Source organism: Eimeria mitis, genomic scaffold (assembly GCF_000499745.2).
Source record: "Eimeria mitis Houghton genomic scaffold, Emh_scaff4218, whole genome shotgun sequence".
NCBI classification, from domain to species: domain Eukaryota; phylum Apicomplexa; class Conoidasida; order Eucoccidiorida; family Eimeriidae; genus Eimeria; species Eimeria mitis.
In genome coordinates this window covers 3,696-4,217 of record NW_013572543.1, presented here as the reverse complement: position 1 = coordinate 4,217, position 522 = coordinate 3,696, and positions in this window count along the sequence as shown.

The following is a 522-nucleotide window of genomic DNA, read 5'->3' as shown; positions in this document are numbered from 1 at the left end:
AATATAATATAATATAATATAATATAATATAATATAATATAATATAATATAATATAATATAATATATATATAAATATAAATATAAATATAATATAATATAATAAATAAACAGAAAAAAACAAATAAATATAATAAAACAATTAAAATAATAACTATACTAAATGAAATAAATAAAATAAAATAAAACAAACAAAAAAGAAAAACAAAAAAAATAAAAAAAAACAAAAGGAGACAATTGTGTGTCTCCCTGTCTGCCAATGAACCCTAAACCCTAAACCCTAAACCCTAAACCCTAAACCCTAAACCCTAAACCCTCGGTTGTGTGTGTGTGCATGCAGCGAGGATTTGTGTTCTTTTGAAGAAGCCAAAAACCCCGAAGGATTAACCACCACCGCCGTCAGACCCTAAACCCTAAACCCTAAACCCTAAACCCTAAACCCTAAACCCTAAACCCTAAACCCTAGTTTATAAAAGATATATTTTGTTTAGGTTAAACGACATGTTTTGTTTTATTGTTGTTTT